At 41.2% G+C, this 26255-nt stretch overlaps 1 long non-coding RNA gene across 1 annotated transcript in view; it reads left to right on the forward strand.

Moving 5' to 3' along the window:
* LOC116274099 overlaps positions 1 to 26255 on the forward strand; it is an 89654-nt gene that overhangs the window by 59933 nt on the left and 3466 nt on the right. The gene's annotated exons all lie outside the window — the stretch shown is intronic.

Genomic DNA, 26255 nt, shown 5'->3' on the forward strand with positions numbered 1-26255 from the left:
CTTTTTCACATCCCTTGCTTCTGGAATCTGAGAAGTCTGGAGTGATCACTTCCTTTGGCAGCTGCTCCATTTGTCCCTGGGCTGTTTCAAAGCACTGAAGAAAAGGATTAGAGAAAGGGGAGTTGGGGCTGAGGATGGTTAATGGTGTCTGGAGAGAGAGCAGGATTAGCTGGGAATCTACCCACGTGGTGTACATTTTTTTTTTCTTTCTGGAAAATACATATCCTTAGTTCTGAATATCAGGAAATTCACAGTTGAGAACTGGCTTCATGCCCCAGGATATCTCCTTAATAAAAACACAGAGTCTGTGAAGTGATCCTGCAGAAACTTCCTCCAAAAAAACTCCTATTTTGTTTGCATGCATATTTATATAAAGTCATCACCCAGGAGAGAGAACTGCTACTGTCGTGTAAGTCTAGAAACGTTGACTGTGTGGATAATGGTAAAAATTGGTACCCTGGCCTTGTTTCGGGACCATTACTGTGACTTTAAAAATTCAAGATATATTACTTCCCCAGTAAAGACAGCCTGAGCATAGACAAAAAGTCTCTGGGTGATTAATGATTAGACTCTCTGAAGAGTGGAGGCATGGAGGAGACGGACAAATGGAATTAAAATGTTGCATGTTACTTAACATTCCCTCAGATGACTCAGACACTCCCTGCACCTTTGTCATTTATTCTATCTTTTAAAAAGTCAGTTCCATTTTCAAGTATCCCAGAGTTCAGTGAGAATCTTGATTAAGGGAGAGCTTCTTTTCTTTCTTTTTTCCTAATGATGATTGGTTTGAGATTAATGCTCTAATATTTTCATGAGTCTCTGTTTCAACAGCAAAATACAGATGCTAAGAGTTGTCCTGTAAGAATGCTGTAAGAGTGAATAAAATAACATAGGTGAACCTTTTCATGCAGGGACTAACACAAAGTAGATGCTCAAAACTGTAGGCATTATTGTCATCATTACGTGGGATGAACATTGGCATTTTGGACTATTCAGAATCCAGTTTCTGTAATTCTTATAGCAACATCTCTAATTTTCTCTGGAGTTCCATTCCTCCCCTACTCTGACTTTAAGTCCTTCAGATATCATTGAGAAGATCAGACCTTAGCAAATAGTAATAACAACAATTAATTATTTAACAGAACTTTACCAGATGCCAGACATTGTTTTAAGCACTTTTCCTGGATTATCTCATGTGTTACCCACAACTATCTACAAAGAAGTGTACTAGAGAGGGTAGGAAAGGTGCTGTCACAGAGGAACCCCAAATATTATGATGTAGAGGACCCAGAAGTTTATGTCTCTCTCATAATGGTTCTGATGCCAGTGGTCCAGGTTGGCTGGGACAGCTGTGCTCTATGTGCTGTTCAGACACCCAGCTCCTTTTGTCTGAGTCAGCCACTTCCAGGACATCATCCTCCACATTTGGAGCTTGATAGCTGCCATGGGTGTGTTTCAGTCATGCAGACAGGGACAGAGGACATGGAGAAGATATGCCCAACATCTTAATTCCCAGACCTGAAAGAGGCCCACACTCCTCCCATTGCATTGCATTGGCCAGAACTTACTCACACAGACACACCTAACACAAGGGGAGGCTGGAAAAATGTAGTCCAGCTGAGCACAAGTCTCTTCTATAGGTGAAGTGGAGAATAGATTTCACAAGGCACAGGGAGTTACAAGTATTAGAGGAAATATAGACAATATAGGTAAGTAATTATTCACTATTTTACATCTTGGGGAAATAGGCTTAGATAGATTAAATCACCATAAGGGAATCTGTCAGTGCCCCATCTACAGGCCTAATCCTACCAGAAAGTTACTGTATACACCGATTTTGGGGAGTCTCTGCCTAAGACAGATTTCTAATCATAGGGCAAGATTGGCCAGCTTGTGGGGACTAATGAGCAAGCCCAAACCAATGAAGGGCATGAGTTAGTAGATAAATTACCACAGACTTTTTCTCTCTCTGTGGCACAGTTCTAAGATGTGTTCCACAAAGTCAGAGTTCCTCCCGCGGGAATTACCCCCAAGTGCACCTAGAAATAACTTGCTCATTAATATGCCCTCTATTATCTTTCTTTCATGCTCCCTGTCACTTCTCTATTCTCTCATAGGCTTCATGGGATCACCTCCTAAACAAACTGCTTTCATCTAAATCCATCTTAGGTTCTGTGTTTGGTCATTGAAACTAATTAGGTTACAGTTAGTAAATAGAGGAACCAGAATCTGAACTTGGCTGGCAGCATCCAGACTTGCCTCTTAATCATGGGGCACAATTTCTCCAAGTCCTTAGAGCGAGACGTGTACCTCACTTATTTTATCTGCTGATAGTGGACACAACGCCCGATACACCAAGTCAGGGAAAGGAAGGATGGATGGTTCAGCCTGGTATGTGGGCTTTCTGAGCTACAGGCATGAGGCTAATTATTTCACATGCCTTAATTTATTTAATCCTTCTCCCAACCCACAAGCTGTCAGTTTACATAATCATATTTGTATCTCCAGGACAAAGCACAGTGCCTGGCACAAAGTACATCCTCAACAAATGAATGTTGAATGACTAAATTGAATAAATTAATGATTCATATAAAGCAGAGGTTACTGTTAATTTTTTTCAGATAAAGAAATTTAAGCTCAGAGAAATCAATACCATTTCAAGATAAAAGCTAAAAATAAAGCATGTAGAGCCATGATATGTGATGTCTACAGAGTGTTGGTTTTAATCTTGACACTATCCTGACAGTTGCACATATAATAATATCTTAGTTTATCATTAAACCATACTATGAGATAGACTGCAAGCATCTACTTTTAGAGAAAGGATTGAGGATCAGAAAGTATAATAACACAGAGAAGATCACTCAACTAATAGGAAACATACTTCAATTTGAAAACAGCTGTTTGTCTCCAACTTTTATGTGCTTTCCACTGTAATACACAATCATAACTAATAATAGCAAACATATGAGTACTAATTATTATTATCCCTCACCCCCTCCCACTCTTCCCCCCATTCCCCCAAAGTCCATTGTATCATTCTTATTAAAAGCCTTATACTTTTGATCCATTCTGGAAAATTCTTAACCATTATCTCTTTTAATATTTGCTCTAATTCCATCTATCTTTTTTCCCGGAAACTTTAATAGATGTACATTAGACTTTCTCATCCTTTCATCCATTTATTATCACCTTTTCTTTTAAGAAATATTTCCGTCTCTTTATTTCATTATTATTTTTTTTAATTGTTTTTAAAGATACAGGATCTTGCTATAATACCCAGGCTGGCCTCAAATTCCTGGCCTTAAAGTGTCCTCCCACTTTAACCGTCCAAAGCACTGGGATTATAGGCATGAGTCACCACATGTGGCCTCTATTGCATTAATAATTTATTCAGATATATTTTCTGGTTCTTAAATTTTCTTTACAGTTATATCTACATGCTCTTTAACTCATAGATGCTTAAGTCCAACCATTATATTTTTCATATTTCTTTCATTTTTTAAACCTACTTGGTCTTGTTCCTGGCTCATATTTTAATTTTTTCTTATTTCTTTAAATATTTAAATATACTTTTTGATATTTTGTATCTGATAAATTCCTGTTGATCCTACTTATGCTGGCTTATTTTCTTCAGTGTTTTATATTCTATAATTATGGATTTTTGAGCTAATATTTCAATGTATATATAGTATTCATCCTCCAGAGAGTATTTGCATTTGCTTCTGCCAGGTCCCCTGAAGGCTATTAACCTAGGATCACTTGGATTTATTGAAAGGTAATGTAAATTTAAATCTCAAACCCACATAACAGCAGATCTATGGTTGCAGGCTTTTTCAACTTCCTCTTTGGTTTTGGTCTTGGTAATTTCCTCTACTTTCTCACATACTTGACTATGAATTTAAAAGAGTAACTGTCTTATTTTTCTATTATATTTAGGTATTTTTTGGCAAAGGGATTTAAAAGATATATTTTCTAAAGAATCCTAAAATTCATACGGAACCAAAACAGAGCCCACATAGCCAAAGCAATACTAAGCAAAAAGAACAAATCTGGAGGCATCATATTTCCTGACTTCGAGGTATTCTACAAGGCTATAGTTACCAAAACAGCATGGTACTGGTATAAAAATAGGCATGTAGACCAACTGAGAGAATAGAGAATCCAGAAATAAAGTCAAATATTTACAGCCAACTGATCATTGACAAAGCATACAAAAACAAATTTGGGAAAGGACACCTTACCCAATAAATGGTGATGGGAAAACTGGCAAGCTACATGTAGACGAATGAGGGGTCCTCATCTCTTACCTAATACAAAAATCAACTCAAGATGGATCAAAGACTTAAACCTAAGACCTGAAACTATAAAAATTTGGGAAGATAGCATTCCAAAAACTCTTCTAGACATTGGCCTTGGCAGAGTTTATGACCAAAAACCCAAAGTAAATGAAACAAAAACAAAAATAAATAGATGGGACCTAATTAAACTAAAAAGCTTCTACACAGCAACAGAAATAATCAGCAGAGTAAGCAGACAACCTATAGAATGGGAGAAAATATTTGCAAATTATGCATTTGACAAAGGACCAATATCCAGAATCTACAAGGAACTCAAATCAGCAAGAAAAAATAAATAATCCCATCAAAAAGTAGGGAAAGGACATGAATAAACAATTCTCAAAGGAAGATATACAAACAGCCAACAAGCATGTGAAAAACATTTCAACATCACTAATTATCAGGGAAATGCAAATTAAAATCACAATGAGATACCACCTTACTCCTGCAAGAATAGCAATAATTAAAAAGTCAAAAAATAAAAGATGTTGACATAGGTATGGTAAAAAGGGGACACATTTACACTGCTGATGGGAATGTAAACTAGTAGACCAATTATGGAAAACAGTATGGAGATTCTGTAAAGAACTAAAAATAGAACTACCATTTGATCCAGCAATCCCACTATTGGGTATCTACCCAATGGAAAATAAGCGATTATATGAAAAAGACACATGAGCATGCATGTTTATAGCAGTACAATTGCAAACATATGGAACCAACTTAAGTGTCTATCAACCAATGAGTGGATAAAGAAAATGTGGTATATATACACCATGGACTACTACTCACCCATAAAAAGGAATGAAATAATGTCTTTTGCAGCAACTTGGATGGAGCTGGAGCAATTATTCTAAGTGAGGCAACTCAGGAATGGAAAACCAAATATTATATGTTCTCATTATAAGTGCAAATTAAGATATGAGGATGCAAAGGCATAATAATAATAATATAACGGACTTTGGGAACAGGGCAGAGAGGAAGGTTGGGGCGGGGGTGAGGGATAAAAAACTACATATTGGGTACAACATATACTGGTTGGGTGATGATCCACCAAAATATCAGAAAGCACCACGAAAGACCTTATCCATGTAATCAAAAACCACCTGTTTCCCCAAAACTATTGAAATAAAAATATTTTTTTTCTGGAATATTTCTGGAAATGATAGATATGAAATTCATGTTCACTGTATTAATTTTCCACCCTTTTATAAAGGCACTGAATGTATTCTGCAACTCCTTCAGACTGAATTTCTAGGCTCCAACTTGGCAGCAGTAGCCAGGTGTGTGGCTAAGAACTTGAGGGAGGGTAAAGTCAATAGAAAGCCAATAGCCCTCTTATTTGTCAGTTAATTTTGCTTGGGAAATGTGACTAACAATGCCCTAGAAGTACCGCCTGGGGTATGCCCACCTGTTTTGTGTTTGGCATCCCCAGGTGAAGAGCTTTTATGTTAGCCTTGAGTGGGTAGCTGTCTTCTCCAAGTTGTCAATCCCAGTCCCAGCTGCCTATGACCTGCTCTTCTTCTCAGTGCCACAATGGAATAATGACTTCGATTTTCTTTTTCCCATAATTTCTGCCTGACTAAATGTCACCAGAAATCCTCTTTTAATTCCCTTTGATCCAACCGATTATATCACTCCCTTTTTTCTGCTACTGATAATTATGTTACTTATACCTATCACACTATGCTATTACTAATTTCCTACATATCTGTCTCTCTTCTCGAAGTAGCAATTACTTAATGACTTGTATCCCAGTGTATTCATTTATGCTTATTTAATCCCTAGGAGGGGGTCCTTGAGATTGTTGAAATTAATGAATTCATTAAGCATTAATTTATTCAATTAATGTTTACAGAGCACCAGCCCTTTACAAGATATCATGATATTCCAAGGCTATAGCAGTAAGAAGATGCAGTGGCAGGAAATTTCCATTGAATTGAATTATCTTCCTTCTTCTTTTTATTTATTTATTTAAATTGTCATTCTAGCATATTTTTCTTCTTTTTAAAAATTTTTTCTAGTATTCCATAGCTCCCTGTTGCAGTTATGGTACTTACCATTTTATGGGACATTTATTTCATGGAATCCCCAAGTCTCCACTGTGATTGTTCTTCCAGGACAGAGCACAATAGCTTATTTATTTTGGCTCTCAATTATCTAGCATAGGGGTGGGTAAACTATGGCTTGTGGGCCAAATTTGGCTTGATGCCTATTTTTATATGGCCTATGAGCTAAGAATGGTTTTCACATTCTTAAATGCTTGAAAGAAATCAAAAGAATAATAATTAATTTATGATACATGACAATGAAAATTATATATGAAATATAAATTTCATGGGTATCACCAGCAGAGGCTGCAGAACAGCAAAAATTGCTGCCTGTTCCTTCTCCTGGAAGCTTCGTCCCAGAGGTCACGGGCCAGATGCCAGTGAGAGCTCTCCTGTATGAGGTGTCTGTCGGCCCCTACTGGGAGTTTTCTCCCAGTCAGGAAAAATGGGGGTCAGGGACCCACTTGAGGAGGCAGTCTGTCCCTTATCAGAGTTTAGGATAGGAGGCAATTAGAGTTAGATTACGTCATGAGGGTGGAGCCTTCCTGATGGGATTATTGGCCTTATAATAAGAGGAACAGATATCTCCCCACCACTCAACTTTCCCCCAATCCAAGTGTAAGTGCCAAGCAGAGACCATGAGTCTTAGTCAGTTCAGACTGCTATAGCAAAGTGCCATAGACTGGGTGGTTTATGAACAATAGAAATTTATTTCTATCATTTTAGAAGCTAGAAGTCTGAGATTAGAGTACCAGCATAGTATGGTTCTACTGAGGCCTCTAAGGTTAAAGACTGCCAATTTCTTACACCTCACATGGTGGAAAGAAGGCAAGTCTGTAATCCCAGCACTTTGGGAGGCCAAGGTAGGAGGATTGCTTGAGGCCAGGAGTTGCAGACCAGCCTGGGCAAGATAGCAAGACTCTGCCTCCACAAAAATTAAAAATAAAATAAATAAAAGGGCACTAATCCCATTCACGAGAACTTCACCCTCAAGACCTAATCACCTCTAAAATACCTCACCTTCTATTTTGGGGGTTATAATTCCAACATATAAACTTTGAGGGGGCATAAACATTTACCCCATAGCACCATGTGAGAATATAGTGAGAAGGTACCATCTGCAAGTCAGGAGAGTCCTGATCAGAAACCAAATCAGGTAGCACCTTGACCCTGGACTTTCCAGTTTCCAGGCCTGTGAGAATAAATTTCTATTGTTTAAGCCGGTCTGTGTTTTTTGTTTTGTTTTGTTTTTTGTTTTTTTTAAAAATAGTAGCCCAAAGTGACTAAGACACTGGGTAATTTTTTTCTTGGTCTTTGAAAAATGGAAGGCCACGAGTCATAGGAGGTCTTTAGGGTATCAACGTCAAGACCTCTTGGGAAAGATAAAGCTCTGTTCTCCAGTACAGCGGTGGTAATAATCTCTTTTTATGTTTGAGAGGCTGAGAGCAGAGACTGCAGGACCTTGAAGGAAGAGCACAAAAGAGAAAGAAAGGGAAAGTCATGGGGTTCAGGTTCTGTAAGACAGCAGGCTGGGCTCCTGGCTGAGGAATGCATGTGAGGACAGCTGTGAAGGAACTTTCTGGAAGTTTCTAGAACACTAGCCACATGGGGCTCAGGCAGAATTGATAGTCTTATGAAAGGAAAATAAACCTTGGATCCCCAAAATCACTAAGCTAAAGGAAAAAGTCAAACTGGGAACTGCTTAGGGCAAATCTGCCTCCCATTCTATTCAAAATCACCGCTCTGTTCACTGAGATGAATGCACATCTGATTGCCTCCCATTTGTCTCCCATCTACCTGTGATGTGGAAACCCCCTCCCACTTTGAACTGTCCCGCCTTTCTGGACCAAACCAATGTTCATATTACATATGTTAGTTGATATCTCATGTTTCCCTAAAATACAAAACCAAGCTGTGCTCTGACCACCTTGGGCACATGTTGTCAGGACCTCCTGAGGCTGTGTCACAGGCCCATGTCCTCAACCTTGGCAAAATAAAATTTCTAAAATAACTGAGACCTGTCTCAGATATTTGGGGTTCACATTTCGATAACCATGAAGGGATTCTGAGTGCAGGTGCCCCTGAGCTTTGACAAATCTATCTGGAGATTTGGTATCAGCATGAGCTAACTTTATGGCTCAAACCAATAGGATGATTTGCTGAGGTCTGGCAGCATCCCCTCCAGAGAATCCCTGATCTCCTCAAATGTAGTTGAGCTCTAACATTAATTTTGCCGTACAACTTCCTTTTTCTTTAGTTTTACTTGCTTCCAACAAGGAAGACAAGATTTCTTGCTTCCATGACGATGGAAGGCAGGTAACTCCTTTATGAAGTTTCAGGTCGCTCCCAACAGAGGAGATGACTTTGAGTGTTTTTTTTCCTGTTTCTAGGATGGTAGAGAATAGTTTTCAGATTGAGACCCATTTGAAGGTAAGTTAACAACCAGCTGGTCTTAATTTCTCCTTACCATGAGAGCACTCAATGATAATATTGTTGGAGGTTTTCTTGTTGCTTGTTCTGTTCTTTCTCCCACCTGATTTGACCAACTCTACGTGACTTGGTCAAATCTGAGTGAGAATTCCAAATTATGGGTAACAAAGCCTCTCTAATTTGGATAAAGTTCCTCATAGCTGCAAAAGAGGAAAAAACAAACAAAAAAACACAAGTGCTTGGTTTCTGTGTTTGCTTCCTGTCTTAAAAAAAAAATAAATGTTCTTTCATTTGCTTTTTTTTCCACCTCATGCTTTCTTCCCCCTTTGCCATCTGTAGTACCAAAAAATCTAAAGAAAACTTCAAATGACTTGAACCCCTTTAAAGAGTTCAGAACAAAGGTGCCACTCGCCCCTCTGGGGTTGTTCTATTTTCTTTGTTGAGTTTCAGGAGCCACAGGCAGCTCTGTTTTCCTCTATTGCATGACTGGACCCCTTTGGCTTCAAGGGTACCAGAGATGACCTTGTACTGTGACAGGATTTGACCTTGGTGTGTATAATGGCAGACAAGAGCTACAAAGTTAGGGGTGGCTGAGCACAGTTTACAGGAAGTGGTCTTGGCTGTTGTTTATTTTCTCCTAGGAAGTTGTTGTTTAAGGATCCTAATTCCAGTTCAGAGATTCATTCTAAAGGATCCTCTCTATTGCCTTTTCTCCCAAAATTAATCTTGATTCAGCTTGTCTGTGTGCATTTGCTTCAGGAACTGAACTGTTGTTTTCATAGGTCAATGAGAGACTGAGCTTTCTCGGCTCCAAAGAAAAAGGGCATTTTCCTCCTCCCAGACAAAAGGCACCCCTGGGTGACTTAGGACCTGGTGGGATTATCTGGGGGTTTGACTTCCAATAATGTGCAGTGGCCCTACAGGAAAATTGAAAATTTAAAAAATGGCTCATCCAGGAAATGCATATAAGGGCTGATCACTCAGCATTTTGATCCCTCTCAGAGGTTATAGACCTCTGCAGAGAGAAACTGAGACATGTAAGCGAGTGGAAACAACTTAGTGTTGACATGCTGAGGAGTCCTGCCCAAAAGCAGCACATATCAGTCCACCACACTTAAACCCTAGGCCACAGCTCAGTTCCTCCTTAAAAAAAAAAAAAAAAAAAAAAAAAAAATGTGGGACACAACCTAAAAAAGGGGGGGGGGGGAAAAAAAAAGGAGAATGACCCTCTTTCAAGAACTCTAAGTTCTATGGCACCTGTACTTGCCAGAGTTTAATGTAAAATGGAAGCAATATGGTCTTTGTGGACATTTACATTAAGGAAAAAGAGCCCTAAGGTTGACCTGAAGACTGTAGAGTTCTTAAGTTCCCTTTTTCTCTAGTTTCTTTTCTGCCTGCTTCATATCTGCTGTTATTTGTCTACTAAGATAGAAACCACTGTTTGGATCTAGCAGGGTCGTTTTTTGCAAGCCAGTGAATTTATATTTATCTCATGCCTAAAGTTCTGAAGTAAAAGCTATAGGATCTTTCTGTTTGTGTGTGTGTGTGTGTGTGTGTGTATTTCAAAGGACTTTATAATTTCTATACGTTTATGTTTAATTAGCAATTAAATTCATTTTAGTTTCCCTCCAGCACAACAGACTTTGTTTCTGTACCTGATGATGTAAATTTTGCTATTTAATTTTCACCTGAGTTGTTTCCTTTAATATGCAAGTTTAGGCTATTTAGCTGACAAATGCCTAGGGTTAATGAAGCAGGTTATCAAGAATTTGGAAGTCTAAGGAAAAACAAGAGCCTTTCTGAATCCATAAGATGTACTTCTATCAACATACCTAATACATCTATGTATTTATATGTTGTGTACACAATGTTTCACTACTAAAATTATATAAAAGAGCTCTAATTCATTGGCTTAAGAAAATAAAAGTGCTTGAATCAAATACATCAGGGAAAAAGAAAAGACTAGTTGAATGCTTTTTCAAGGTTATATAACAAGTAAAATATTTAATAAATAAGCTAGCTTTAAATTATTGGTAAAGTAATATTAGAAATGTCTTAAGAATTGCCAGCATACATTTTTGTTTGCATTTATTGATCAAGCAATTTTATATTTATTCCTGCCAAATACTATAAGGTGTCAAAATTTGGCGTGTTATAAAACTATAAACCCAGTCCAAAACAGAATAATCCTTGCTTTTGTAATTTTAAATACATAAGACATTAATACGGTTTAATGAAAATAGCTACATCTTGAATTTAGTTAGATTACCATAATTTCTAATCTTACGGATTTAGGCAGCCTAGTCCACAGGGAAATAAGGTTTGTTTTGGGAAAGAAGTGTTATAATTTTTGTTTCAAATCTAAACTATAAACTAAGTTTCTCTCTACCTGATTTCTCCAAAATTTGGAAACTATTTGTGAGTATTCTTAACTTACAGCAATACAGTTACTAAGAGTAAGAATCTGTTAACAGTAAGAATCTGTTTTCATTTGTAACAGTACACAATTGGACAAGCTGGTTATTTCCAAGGCTTTGACTGGAATGATATGCTTTCCTTTAAGGAATCAAACTTGACTTATGGAACCAATAAAAGCCCCTTTGGGAAAACTGGCCTCATACCTTATCTACACAGTCCCAGTACAGTGTTCCTGACCTGTGATAAGTAAAGAATGTAACTTTCGGACAGGCCCAGGAACCCCAAGTTTATCTTGGCACCTCAAGATAAGAGGAATTCACCCAACTCAGAGGTATTTGATGGTACAAACCCATGGCTCAGCTCAGCTTTTAAAAAGTCTTATCTGAGATTCCTTCTATGGAACAAAGTTCCATCAAAGCCAATTTAAAAGCCCATATAATAAAAAAAAATTATTCTTGCTACACTGTAGACAAATAATTAAACCAAGTATAATAAAGCAAATTAGTCCCACTGTTACTGGGGAGTCCTTGCTTCCAGAGTTCTCAAGATGGTGGTGGACCACTTCCAAGATGGTGGCAAGCCTCGTGTTCTCGGACCCAGGGTTCTTGGCTTCAGAGATTCCAAGGAATGGAATCTTGGGCCACGCGGTGAGTGTTATAGCTCTATAAGAAGCCATGGGTCACGGAAGTTAACCGTGGAACCCAGTGACTAGTGTTCAGCTCAATTAGAACGAACCCAGGCACTTAGCCATGCAGGAACAATGGCAAGCCTTTAGCCCGATCAGGAGTGGCAGTGGGCACCTTGCTGGATCAGGAGCATAGTGGATACCTTATGGGATCTGGAGGGATAGAAGTCAGCGGCGGGTCTGTGATGGCAGCAAACAGCAGTGGTGGACAGCGAGCGAAAGCTCAGCTCGAGCCATAACAAAACATGAACCAGAAGAGTGCAGTTGCGAGATTTGAGTGAAATAGAGTGAAAATAGAGCTCCCACATAAGGGGAGGAGACCCAAACGGGGTTGCCATTGCTGGCTCGAATGCCTAGGTTTATATCCTGATCCTTGTCCCTCCTGCTGTGTTCTCAGGCAATAGATGATAGGCTATTTCTTTACCTCCTGTGTTTATCTAATTAGCAGTTTAGTGAGCTCTCTGATTGGTCGGGTGTGGGCTAAGTTGCAAGCCCCGTGTTTAAAGGTGGATGCAGTCACCTTCCCAGCTGGGCTTAGGGATTCTTAGTTGGCCTAGGAAATTCCAGCTAGTCCTGTCTCTCAGTCCCCCCTCTCAACAGGAAAACCCAAGTGCTGTTGGGGAGGTTGGTCAACGATCACTCTAACTGCTTCCTGCTGAATTGGGGTGTAGTAGGGGTTATGCAGTTGAGATTTCCTCAGGAGGGGTGCCTTTGATGTCATTAACATCAGAGCATGGGCTAGCAGGCCGGTCTAGGGGTCTGTGGTAGATCTTACTCATGGACTGCATCTGGGGCTCCATTTGAAGAACGATTTGTAGTTTTACAGCTTTGATTCTGGAAGAGACAGACTTAACAAGGAGATTAAAGATACAGGGATTGAAATGTATGGCCTTTGGAACACTTTATAGGCCCCGACTATCTGCTTGATAATTTTGAAAAGGCCTGGTCCAGTAAATAATAATTTGGCCATCTGATGGGTGCTATCAATGCCTAAGTGAAAGGTTTGGTGAAAGGTTTTAAGTAATTTCCATTGGTTAGCTGCAGGCAAAAGTATTTTCCCTTCTTTGGTGGCTAGCCATCCTGAGGGGAGAAAATTATCTTTCCTATTCTATTTCTCCTGCTGGTACTGAGTCTTGGTTTCCCAGAGGGGATTACCTCATACTAGCAGTCCTTCTATAAGCATTTCTAATGGAGGGTCCTGCCTTGAGGCTCTTTTGGCTTCAATATTTGCTTGGCAGTTCCCTTCTATTTTCCTTTCCTTTCCTTTCTGATGACCTGGCAGTGTAAGACTCCCAACTCTTTAGTTTTTTGTACAGTCAATAATTTCCTAATGGCTTCCTGATCTTTGATAGGTGCTCCCTCGGAAGTTAGGAATTCCTTTTCTCTCCATATTGCTGCATGGGCATGGAGGACTAGGTAAGCATACTTAGAGTCTATATATATATTTACCCTTTTTCCTTCTCCTACTTCTAGTGCCCAAGTGAGGGTTATTCGTTCTGCCAGCTGAGCACTAGTTCCTGGAGTGAGGAGATTACTTTCAAGTATTCCATTATCACTGACCACTTCATATCCCGCTTTCGAAGTCCTTTTTCTACAAAGGAACTTCCATCAGTGTACAAGTTGAGGTTGGGATAAGTCAAGGGAACCTCTAAAAGGTCCCCTCAAGTGGCGTAGGTTTGAGCAATTACTTGTTGACAGTTATGTTTTATCTTTTCTTCATTGGCTGGAAGAAATATGGCTGGTTAAGAGCTGTACAAGTAAGTGTGCAGTCACAGCACTGGCCCTTCAAGTAATAGAGCCTGATATTTAAGTAAACAGTTGTCTGACAGCCACAAGTCTCCTTTAGCAGTGAGTGTGCCATTCACCTCATGAGATGTCTACACAGTAAGATCTTTTCCCTGTATTATTTTAACTGCTTTAGATACTAAGACTGCTACTGCCACCACTACCCATAAACAATGAGGCCAACCCTTTGCCACTATATCAGTTTCCTTACTCAGGTATGCCATGGGTTGCAAGCTCATCCCTCTGACCTATGTAAGGACTCCTAGAGCTATTCCTGTTTTTTTCTGTGACATATAAAGAAAAGTCTCGCCCTCTTGGCAAGCTTAACACTGGGGCTTGGGTTAGGGCCTTCTTTAGAGCCTGGAAAGCCGCTTCTGCTTCAGGTGTCTATCTTACTAAATGGGTATTGGCTTTCTGAGTTTCCTTAATTAGTGTATATAATGGTCTGGCTATTTCACTGTACCTGGGAATCCATGTTTGCAGAAACCTGTTATGCCAAGGAACCCTCTTAGTTGCTTTAGAGTTTCGGGATGAGGATAAGCCAGTATAGGCTGGATACGTTCCTCACTGAGGGCCCTGTGCCTTTGGGTAATTTTATTCCTAAGTATGTAACCTGCTGTGAGCAGAGCTGAGCCTGGAAATCTCAGGCTTTGGTTTGGAAACCTTGTAGCCACAGGTAGCAAGGAAATTTAAGAGTGCTTGGGTGGCTTGATGGCACAAGGTTTCTGAATAGGCAGCTAAAAGTAAATCATCCATGTACCGAATGACAAGAGTGTCCAGGTATGAGAATTGGCTCAAGTCTTGGGCTAATGCCTGGCCAAATAAATGGGGGCTATCCCTGAACCGTTGAGGTAAAACAGTCCAGGTGAGTTGAGATGTTGGGTTTGAAGGATCTTCAAAGGCAAACAAGAATTGAGAATCAGAATGTATAGGGATGCAGAAAAAGGCATCCTTAAGGTCCAGGACTGTAAACCACTCTGCTTCCTCTGGTATTTGGGAAAGCAGAGTATGTATAAGGGCTAGGTACAGCTGGGTATAAAGGAACAACAGCCTCATTCATAATCCTGAGATCTTGCACTAACCTCCACTGTCTGTTGGGTTTCTGTACTCCTAAAATTGGAGTATTGCAGGGACTATTGCATGGTTTTACTAGGCCTTGGGCTTTTAGCTCCTTAACAATCCTTTGGAGTCCTTGTTGGGCCTTGGGTCTGAGCGGGTACTGCCTTTGGTAGGGAAAGGAGGCGGAATCCTTCAGTTTAACTTGAACAGGATGGGCATTTTTTGCTCGTCCATATTGTCCTTCTGTTGCCCAGACTTCAGGATTAATTCCTTCCTCAAGCAGGGGACAACAAATGGGTGTTCCTTCTCTATGGTCAGGTGTATAATGGCCCCTGCTTTTGCTAGAATATCTCTCCCTAACAAAGGAGTGGGGCTTTCAGGCATAATTAGAAAAGCATGTGAAAAGGGTAAAGTTCCCCAGTCACAACTTAGTGGCTGGGAGAAGTATCTAGTGACTGGCTGTCCTAGCACCCCTCGGATAGTGACAGATCTGGAGGACCGTTGTCCGGGACAGGAGAGTAAGGCTGAAAAGGCTGCACCAGTGTCCAGAAGACAGTTAACCTCCTGGCCCTCCATGGTCAAACGTACCCGGGGCTCTGTGAGGGTGATGGCATGGGCTGGCGCTTGCCCCAGGCACCTTCAGTCCTGCTGCTGGGTCATCTGGTTAGTGGCTTCTGACTCAGAGGACCTTCGTCCCCTGGGGCAGCGGGCCTTCCAGTGATTCCCTTGACATAAGGGGCATGGAAGAGGGAGCGGCTTACTTCTACGTGGACAATCTTTTTTAAAGTGTCCTTGTAGACCACACTGGAAGCAAGCCCTCTTAGGCATTCAGTTTGCCCGGCTTTTCCCTTTTCCAGAGCCTCTGAAGTCCGCTTGCCTGAGAGCCATGACTAAAGCGGTGGCCTTTTTTTATCCTTTTGTCCCGTTCTGCCTGCTCCTCCTGATTTCTATTATAAAAAACCGAGGTTGCCAAGTTCAATAGGGTTTCTAAGTTTTGCTCTGGGCCTAAGGCAGACTTTTGAAGTTTTGTCCTAATGTCTGCAGCTGACTGAGTGATAAACTTATCCTTTAAGATTAGTTGGCCTTCAACAGAGTGAGGTGACAGGGAGGTATGCTTCCTCAATGCCTCCGTCAGTCTCTCCAGAAAGGCAGTAGGATTTTCTTCCCTTCCCTGTGTTATAGTGGACATCATTGAATAATTCATAGGCTTCTTCTCAGTATTCCTTAGCCCTTCTAGCATGCAAGTTAGCAAATGTCTGCGGCACCAATCTCCATGTTCTGATTCTGTGTCCCAGTGAGGGTCTACACTGGGAACTACCTGCTGGCCTGTGGGAAATTGTTCTCTTTCCTCTGTTGTCATCCTATCATTGACCTGACTGAGATACCAGAGATCGCCAAACTCTCGGGCTACAGTTATGGCGGCACTTCTCCCATTTGGGGTTAGTGTCTGATTTAGCAGTAACGTTGTATCTCTCTGTGTCAGATCAAAGGATTATCCTAATCTTTGCAAAACATCAATATAGCCATCAGGGTTATCTGAGAATTTACCTAGGTCTATTTTAATTTGATTTAAGTCTGAGAGAGAAAAAGGTACATGCACTCTGGCTGGATCAAATTCTCCTCCCACTGCTTGGAGGGGACATAATCGGGGAATATCGGCACTCTTTGGTTCCTTGTTTACCGCTGTATCTCTTTTTGGACCGTTTGGGTTGAAGGGAAGTCCTTATTAGTTGGGGAAGGAGTCAGGGGGTTGCTGGGGTAGGGAGGTAGACTCTGAGGGCTTCTTGTAGGGCATAAATCACACTTTTTACATAATTGTGAGTTGTCTCTTAATGAAAAGAAAGTCTGTACATATGGCACTTCACTCCATTTGCCTTTTTTTCTACAGAAGAGGTCTAGCTGTAAGATGGGGTTACAATTTATACTTCCCTCAGCAGGCCAGGTTTCTCCCCCTTAAAGAGGATATCATGGCCAGGCGGTACTGCAGAAGAATACAAGTAGTTTCTTAGCGTCTGAGGTAGTTTCTTTCTTAGCGTCTGAGGGTCAAATTGGTCCCAGTTCTCCAGAATACATCTTAGGGGCGTTTTTGCCTTGGGGAAGAACATAGGGATACCAGCACCCCTAGTCATTTTCCGATGAGCATTAGTCCTACAGCGTCCTCTATGGTCCTCATGCTTATTCCTTTCCAGGGTGCGTAACCACCCGTGGACCTCTACTTACCGGATTAGTTACGCTTACCAATGTAGCCGTTCTGCACCTGTTTTCCCGCCTCTCTTGATCACAAAGAAAGGGGTCCGGGCTACTGGATTCTAGTGTTCTTTTACCAGTGTGCCCAATATTGCCTGTGAATTCAGGGGTGAGTCCTAGGGCTGGACTGGGTTCCTGAGTATTTCATAACAACCCAGATGCCCCATCAAGATGCATTTCTATAAACAACAGTTCTTATGCAAATTCATTTCAGAGAGGGTGTAGCTAACCTTTTGAGTCAGGATTGAGATAGTCTTTTGATTCTGTAAGTGCTTTAAGGCTTGGCTGAGTGCAAACAGCTCACACGTTTGAGAAGACCAATTATTAGGTAATTTTTCTAACTCTGCTTCCACAAGAGTCTCAGTATCAATTACTGAATACTCATTGGGTTTTTTTCTCAATCACCTGGGAGGAACCGTCTATTGTCCTGTCCTGAAGGGAGTTCCTCCTAGGTCTGGTCGGACTTTTCTATGGTAATTAAGATTTAAATCCCCTGTTGGGAAATCTGCTGGGTTAGGGATTTTTTGATAGGAAAGCTCTGGGTTGTCAGTGGCCTCAGTGTTCTCAGACCAAGCCCTTGTTTACACTGACAACAAGGTAGTACTGGAGTGTTACAGGTCACGAAGAACTTCAATAATTAATTACAGGTTTTAAATTTACCCTGGCTTTTAAAGGAATAGGGCACTCATTTTACTATTTCTATCTTTTTCTTTCTTTTTCTCCTTGACTCCCTCTTTGTCTCTCTCTCTCTCAGCCATTACAAACTTGGGGCCCTGGCAAGGGTGGTGGGGAACGGGTCCCACATAACTGCCCATGTTGAGAGCTGTATACCTAAATCGGGAGGGACACTGGGGATAAGACTCCCTGGTTTATAGCCTAGAAGCCTAAGGATGCAGCCTAGAGCTTCCTTAGATCTTTCTGGAGATACAACTTGCTAGAGGAAATGAAAGTCTGAACCATTAGTACCTAGCAGGCAGGGATCAGAGGAAGTAGATTCAGAGGTAAGGAGAATTTTGGGGCTACACTTTCAAGAAAATCGTGGTCAGGACCCAGGAGGTACGGATCAGAAGGAAAGGTGGGGCACACGCGTTGGCGACTGTTGAGTAGACACTTCTGGCTGTGCTGTGATCTCAAGACGCTACTGCCGGGAGTTCCGGACAACAGCTTTCTGCCTCTAGTCGGTCCTCGGCTTCCCGAAGAAAACTGAAAGTGGAAGCTGGCTCCAGGCAGACCAACAGTCCAACCCAGAGGGGTTGGGGGTTAAAGCCCTTCCCCAGATAGCCTCACACCTGAATCTTAAGTCCAGCAGCCATGCTAATAGGTTTTAACTGGCCGACAGGTGCCCGGTATTTTCCTCCAATTTCTAAGGAAGGATAGGACAGAATAGCAAGGGAAAGTGGTCCAATATTACTCACCACTTTGGAGGCCCCTTCGTGGTCACCAAAATGTTACCGGGGGTCCCAGAGCTCTCAAGATGGTGGCAGGCCGCTTCCAAGACGGTGGCAAGTCTCGTGTTCTGACCCGGGGTTCTTGGCCTCACAGATTCCAAGGAATGGAATCTTGGGCCATGCGGTGAGTGTTATAGCTCTATTAGAAGCCATGGGTCACAGGAGAGGATGTGGAACCCAGTGACTAGTGTTCAGCTCAATTAGCACGAACCCAGGTACTTAGCCATGCAGGAACAATGGCAAGCCTTTAGCCTGTTCAGGAGTGGCAGTGGGCGCCTCACTGGATCAGGAGCACAGCAGACACCCTGCCGGATCTGGAGGGATGGAAGTCAGCGGCGGGTCTGCGACCAGCAAACAGCAGTGGTGGACCGCGAGCGAAAACTCAGCTCAAGCCGTAACAAAACACGGACCAGAAGAGTGCAGTTGCAAGATTTAATAGAGTGAAATAGAGTGAAAACAGAGCTCCCACATAAGCAGAAGGGACCCAAAGGGAGTTGCCATTGCTAGCTCGAATGCTGAATGCCTGAGTTTATATCCTGATCCTTGTCCCTCCTGCTGTGCTCTCAGGCAATAGATGATTGGCTATTTCTTTACCTCCTGTATTTGCCTAATTAGCATTTTAGTGAGCTCTCTGATTGGTCGGGTGTGGGCTAAGTTGCAAGCCCTGTGTTTAAAGGTGGATGCGGTCACCTTCCCAGCTAGGCTTAGGGATTCTTAATCGGCCTAAGAAATTCCAGCTAGTCCTGTCTCTTACCACCATGATTTGTCTTGAGTGAAAATCGGAAATTAGAGAGAGAAAAATTACGTTTCAAAAACTATAGTACACCTGTTATTAGATTCCAGTCTTGCCTAATGTTTTTCAATTTTTATTATTTTATACAGTTGGGACCAAATTCTAATTTATCTTGACTGTAAGTCTTTAAAATCATGTTTTCAATTTTTTCCTTCTTTTTCTCTTCCCATTTTCCTAATTTGGAGTCACTGAACACTAACCTGTGCTTTCTTAAAGCTCTGTGAACTGAAGCTGGACAACTTAAACTTCAGAAGAAAATAACAGCAACCTGTTTACATACATAAGCCCCTTTCATACTTGCCTACTGATGTGTGGATTTCAGTGTAATGTGGCCTATATCACTTTTCCAGGATTGTTCTTCTGTTTGTTGTTTTTCTCCCTTCCTCCCCATATTTTCTCTTCATAGGACATGAGACAGCCTGCTAAAAATGAGCTTTCCTAATAACTTGGGACCTGCCTGTCTAGGAGTACACCATCCTAGCCATGAGAAGTCAGACAAAACCCGAGACCAGAGACTCATTTTCTTCTAAAATGTTTTCTTCAAAATATTTTTTAAAAGAAAAGGGGGGGGGGAATATGAAAGGGTAATAAATCTTGGGGCCCCCAAATCACCAAGCTAAAGGGAAAAGTCTTGCTGGGAACTGTTAAAGGCAAACCTGCGTCCCATTCTATTCAAAGTCACCCCTCTGTGCATTGAGATAAATGCATATCTGATTGCCTCCTTTGCAGAGGCTAATCAGAAACTCAAAATAAAGCAATCATTTGTCTCTTATCTACCTATGACCTAGAAGCCTCCTCCCCTCTTTGAGTTGTCCTGCCTTTCTGGGCTAAACCAATGTTCATATTATGTATGTTGATTGATGTCTCATGTTTCCCTAAAATGTATAAAACCCAGCTGTTCTCTGACCACCTCGGGCACTTATCATCCGGACCTCCTGAGGCTGTGTCACAGGGTTGTGTCCTCAACTTTGGCAAAATAAACTTTCTAAAATAACTGAGACCTGTCTCAGATATTCAGGGCTCACAGTCTCATCCAAGCAGGATGCCACCTGGTCATCACACTTTATTTGAGAAATGTTAGCATTAAGTCCCCAAATTCCCTGGGAGGTATATGTTTGCTGCTTTCTGAATCTCAGAGGGACAGCTCATTTCTTCACTGCAGTCTCCTGTTCTCTCTGTCACTCAGAGACAGGTGGATTCCAGGTGTGTTCCCTAGGACACTGATGCTCCGTGCATGAGGTTTATGAGGGAGTGCTCTGAAGGTCACCACCTGTGGATGGAAAGAAAGGAGGTAGGCTTGGGCAGAGGGAAAAGTTGCGCTGTGATGCTGTGTTAAAGAAGGTTTCAGCTGATCCCACGAGGACCTGTGAACTGGGACGGCCCTTCATTAATATCCCAAATTGGGGAGAGGGGTCAGATCTTTATATCTGTGCATCAGACTGCCCTAGGAAAGTTGTGTGATGTTGGGCAAGAAGTTTACCTTCAGCCAGGTAATACCAAAGTTGGCCAAGAGCTGAGGACTGTCCACTGGGAGAGGCCCCAGAAGCTGGCAGGATAAGTCCTTTGGTCCTGATGTTTTTCTAGCTGATATATCACAGTGTCCGTAGGAGACTGACTAGGGCATGCTAGTGTCTCCTGAGAAACGGGGTGGATACACACTTCTATTACATTGTAATGTAAAAGAAGTAAGACCTAAGCTGGGGTGAGAAAAGGAACCTGGAAAGGTAACTCCTCTGATGTTCTCAGGTCAAAGATGTTTTTCCCATTGTGGACCCACTGGTCCGGTACCATACTGAAACTGGTTTTCTGTGTACTGAGATTCTGCTTTTAAAAGGAATAGAATTCGAGTGAAGGAGATGAGAGTACTACACAAAGCTGTAAGGATTACCCTTTTAGATTTGGAAATCAGTCAATTCTTTGAGTAACTTAATTTTCCCTTTATTCCTACATTATTGCATATTCCTATGTGTATGTGTGTGTGTCTGTGCATGTGTGTGTATGTATGTATGTCAGGGTCCAGAGGAGCAGCACTAGGTTTGACTCAGTTGCACTGCCTGGTCTTTTGCCTCCTGGGTGTACTCAGTTGGGAAAGAGCAGGATGTGAATTGCTATACTGTACTTCTTCATTCTCAGACCATCTTTTCTATTGGTACAATTGTGTATCAATTTTCTAAAATATGGAAGCATTTACAAGAAAAGGGAAAAAAGGAAAACAAGTTTAAATGAAGAAACAGAGATATAATGATTGCTACTTCATTTAGCAATGAAGTAGCTAAATGAACGGTTAGACCAGCAGGTGCTTTTTTTGCCAAATGATAAGTGATTTATTTCCCAATCAAACAGGGTATTGTGTGTGTCACTCAGAAATGTGTTCCTGCTCATTCAGAGCTCTGAAAAGGAGTTGACAAACATCAGAGGAGAATTGTGGCTAACACAGAAATAATAGGAAGAAAAAATCAATGTAGAGATGTAATTGAAAGTAAGATGTAATTGAAAGTGGTGGAGGTAATTGAATGGTAATATTGTGAGCAGAGACCAAGCAGGATCAAGCAAGTGCAAGATTAGGCAATTCAAAGATGTTCATCTTTCTCCTTTCTGAGATAACACAGGCCTCTGAGATTATGGTTAAGGGACATTATCAAACACGCTCATTCAAATAGAAATTCCTCTATAGTTTTTTTTTTTTTTTTTTTTTTTAAACTTTGTCTCTTTTTTCCTTACAAAGAATACCCTGTGAGCTGGATTGAGTCCAAGGATGTGACTTTGCAGCTGATATAACTGGACGAGGGCATGTCTGGTCCTGTCCTTGTGACTATCTTAGCAACGGAATTCAATTGCTCCAGCTCAGCCCACTCAATCAAGGCATATCTGACCGGAACAATGACCAAAAATACTGAAGCAACCATGTACATTCCATCCCTTCACTTTCATTTTTTTGGAAGCAAATTCCAGTAAAAAGCACTATTTATTTTCCTTTACCAAGTGGGAAATATTTAAAAAATGCATTTTTATTGGGAAAGTGAGTGCTATTCATGGGCATTTTTTAAAACCAAAATAACTCTCCTTGAGAAACACTCCTCCAGCATTATCTCACGGGGCTGTTGATAGAGTTTGCCTTTCAATTCCAGTGAAATCAATATTGCATTATGGTTGGAGTCAGGAGACCTGGATTGTGTGACCTTGGGCAAGTCACTTAATCTCTCTGCCACCATCTATGTGAAAAAAAACAGTAGAAAATAATTCTAGCCACTTCAAGAAGGGAGAGTAAGATTAATGATAGCAGATTTTCTAGACAATGGTCTCTGTGGCTGTTTCTCACACTCCCTGTGTTCTTGTGTGTGCTTTTTAATTTTTTATTCTCTTTTGAATCTAAATTCAGCTAGCCACTTATTGACACAATGACAAAGCTAATTCCCAACGCCGATGGCGATTCCTCTGCTCAGCTGAATTTTATAGCTCTAGACAAAGCCTTTGAAATGCTGTATCCCCTTTGTGAGGGGAGGAGGAGGAAGGCAATGGAGAACTCTATTTGGTAAAGAATTCTTGCCGGGCGCTGTGGCTCAAGCCTGTAATCCCAGCACTTTGGGAGGCCGAGACGGGCGAATCACGAGGTCAGGAGATCGAGACCATCCTGGCTCACACGGTGAAACCCCGTCTCTACTAAAAAATACAAAAACTAGCCGGGCGAGGTGGCGGGCGCCTGTAGTCCCAGCTACTCGGGAGGCTGAGGCAGGAGAATGGCGTGAACCCGGGAGGCGGAGCTTGCAGTGAGCTGAGATCCGGCCACTGCACTCCAGCCTGGGCGACACAGCGAGACTCCCTCTCAGAGACGGGAAAAAAAGGGAATTCTTGCATATACTTTGCTCTCTTTACTCTGGGTGATTTTGTGACTTCTTACTCTCAGGCATCTTGTTTCCTCAATCTCACTATATCTGGCTTCTGCTTTTTACATCCACTGCTGCAGCTCAATGTAAGGGATGACTTGAGTTGGTCTTGCTCTTCCAGCTTGGATCTCAGGATGATGATCCCCTCAAAGTGTTTGCCCACTTCTTCACAAACATTTGCTATAGGTGATAAACCAATAGTTAATGATTCAGTGAATGACAACCTGTGACCTCATCAACTTTTCCAAGCTGCCATCCTCTCTTCTTCTTTTTATTTATCAGACTTATTAAAGAGAACAGTCTATTATTCCTTACCCACTACTAGGCGGTAACCCTCATTGCTTTATTAAAACTTCCTCTTTCTTTCTCTCTATTCTGGGACTGCTTCATTTCCAGACGTGTATCCAGCTGAAGTGGGGTTCAGTTTTCTCGTTTAGTTCATTCTGTTGTGTTTCTAACTTAGCTTACCATTTTGTAGCTTCGCTTTACCATCTGTATGTGGATGAATCTCATATCCACAAGGTGGCCATTCCAGCCCCAGAATTTGGCATCCCTCCCTAGCATTTTGTTAATCTAAAGAGCGCATGCGGTACGTTTGAAGACGCACTTTGTGAGGAATCTGGAATACCGAACTAAAGAGTTTGGATTTTTATGCTCTGGTTGGAGTTAGAACTATGGCGCAAATAATCTAGAGATACATTGTTTTCATTCAACAGAGCAGAGGTGCGTTGGAGGGCCCAAGAAGGTTAGGGTTTCCCAGCCCAGTGCAGTCACCCATGATGCTCTTCAGCTCAGATTTTAATTTACACCTAATGCACAGGCATTTTCTGCTATCATTTCCAGTTGACTCATTTCCCAAGTCTCTGATCTTGGTATAAACCAGGGCAAGGAAAAATGCGCACGAGATTCAAAGCATAAATTGGCCACGTGGTTGCTTTTTTAGTCCAGCTTTATCAAATTGACTCATGAATATTCACTACTATTAGTTTTCACTGCTACTTCAGTATATTTTCTATATCCTCAGAGATATTTCATTTGGAAGTTTATAGAGACTACATTAGGCTGCAATGGCAGCTGCTATTTTAAAATCAAATCCCTTCTTGTTGATGTTTGAGACCTCACTGCAAACAGATGCTCAGAGAAAAATATAAAGGCTATATGGTGAATTAAGAAATCCTGAAAATCTTGGCAGTGGCTCAAGCCTGTAATCCCAGCACTTTGGGAGGCGAGGTAGGGCAGGTCAGAGGTCAGAATCCGAAACCCTCACAGCTAACTGCGGTGAAACTCTCTACTAAAAATACAAAAACTTAGCGAGGTGGCGAGCCTGTAGTCCCAGCTACTCTGGGAGGCTGAGGCAGGAGGGAATGGCGTAGCCCGGGGCCGGGCTTTGCAGTGAGATCCTCGGCCACTGCACCCAGCCTGGAGTGACAGAAGCGAGACTCGTCTCAAAAAAAAGTCCCCGAAATGGTCACTGTTGTGTTAAAAGCAATTATATACCTCACACCAGGCACACTAAATTCTTTTGTTTCCTTGACCACATGAGTTGTTTTCCTCCTCTGGCCTAGACACGGGCTGCTCTCTCCGCATGAACTCCCATCCCTATTCCCATACAAGCTTCCATCTGCCTGCATCCTAGACTCTGTTTGATCCTTCATGACTCGGTTTAATGTCACTTCCTCATAGAGGCGTTCCCGAACCTCCTTACACTTGTTTGATTGGATTCTTCTGTCGTTCTTTCTTCTAATATCACATAACTTCCTTCAGATGCTTATCACAATCTGGAATTATGTATTAGTGTGACCATTTGTATAATATCTATTACCTACTTCAACTTCAACCCCTGCTGCATAGAGTGTAAGCTCTAAAATGGCTGAAGTGATGTCTGTTTCATGTGAAACCGTGTATCAAAAATTTACTGTAGCTTCTTGCACATGATAGGAGGTAGGAAATATAGATGTGTTGTTAACTGATTTTTGAAAACACAGGAATAAAAATGAAGATAACTTATGTATTTTATATAGCTTTAGATACTTAATGTAAAACTTTGTTATGAAGCTTCCTATCCTTGTATAGCTTCCTTTCTTACGAGCACTATTTTTGAAATAATGGTCACTCCATGAGGTAGATGACACCATAAAGCTTGAGGTCTTTAAGGACTGAATCAATTTCAACGTCTTTTGATCATTTCTCCAGAAAGAATTGCTGCTGACGAAGCAAATCACCCCAAAAAACTCTCAGAGCAATTTTAAAATAGGGGTTCATCCATATTGCTTAGAAATAATTTCAGAAAATCTGTAGTGAAAACAAATTCCAAAGATGATTGAGATGGTTATTATTCAATGAACACATCTTAAATCAAACACATGTCAGATCCCCATGGCATTTCCTGATGCTGCCTCATTCATGTGAGAATTTAAATTAAACACATTAGAGATGTGTAGCTACTTTATCATTTCAGATTACAATGCACATTATTCCATGTAGTAGCTTTGATTCTAAAATGCATGAATTTTTTTTTGTTTTAATGCATAGTTCTGTTGGATCTGCTCTAGAATAGTTTCCTATTTAAAGTAATCCTATTGGCAAGACCTTCTAAGTAAGGAAACTTTTGTAATATTAATAATTACCCTAAATTTATCTTGTTTGTTAGTAATTATTTGACTATTGGATTTTTTTTAAAGGGTGCATGGACAGGAGGTAGTCACATCTCAAGGCAAACAATCCCCTAAGAAACTTACTAACTCAGCTCATATCCCAGACAGCCATCATTTTATTTTTTGTCTTTATAAGCAGGAAGGAGAAAGAACACAGTCTGGAAGCTATGAAGGTTTCACTTTTGTTTTCCTTAAAAAATGAAACATCAAATGTAAAGTCTCTAGTCTGGATTACTTAAACCTACATAAGGAGGAAATATTATTGGGCTGTGGAATAAGGCTCTAAGGCTTGAAAGTCCCCAAGCAGAGGTAGCAGTTACTAAGCTGTTGCCTTAATAACAGACAATGTGGTCTGGAATACCTGACTGAGGTGGAATCCAGCTCCTCTGTTTATGAGCCCTGTATGCATGTGTAAAGCAGGAAGCACAATAATCTCATGAATTTATACAGATGAATGAGAT

The sequence above is a fragment of the Papio anubis genome, chromosome 3 (assembly GCF_008728515.1).
Source record: "Papio anubis isolate 15944 chromosome 3, Panubis1.0, whole genome shotgun sequence".
NCBI classification, from domain to species: domain Eukaryota; kingdom Metazoa; phylum Chordata; class Mammalia; order Primates; family Cercopithecidae; genus Papio; species Papio anubis.